This window comes from Buceros rhinoceros, unplaced genomic scaffold (assembly GCF_000710305.1).
Source record: "Buceros rhinoceros silvestris isolate BGI_N320 unplaced genomic scaffold, ASM71030v1 scaffold39008, whole genome shotgun sequence".
NCBI lineage: Eukaryota > Metazoa > Chordata > Aves > Bucerotiformes > Bucerotidae > Buceros > Buceros rhinoceros.
The window spans coordinates 5,038-5,426 of NW_010425870.1; positions in this window are offsets into that span (position 1 = coordinate 5,038).

Genomic DNA, 389 nt, shown 5'->3' on the forward strand with positions numbered 1-389 from the left:
ACAGGGCAGTAACTCCATCCTGAGAGACTGGATGGAGCTGGTGCAGGCAAACGGGGCAGAGACTCTGAGCTGGGAAAGAGGGAAGGGAGATGGCAGGCAGGCAGGAGGGGGAGAGACGCCCTGAAGAATGAGCCCAGCCCTGGACAGTCTCAGCTGATGGCCGCCCTGCACAGCCAGCAGCACCATGGCCAGAGCCCCCAGCCCGGCACACCCCACCCTCTGCTGCCCACACCTCGCTGACCATTGCAGCCTGGGCTCTCTGCTCCAGCCCCAGCATCTCCACTCTCCTGCTGCCACCCGCTGCCACCAGCTCTACCCTGGGGCTGCACCATGTGTTGGAGCTGCTCTTCTCTGTCTTCTGTGGACAAGTGCTTGGGAAAGCAAGAAGG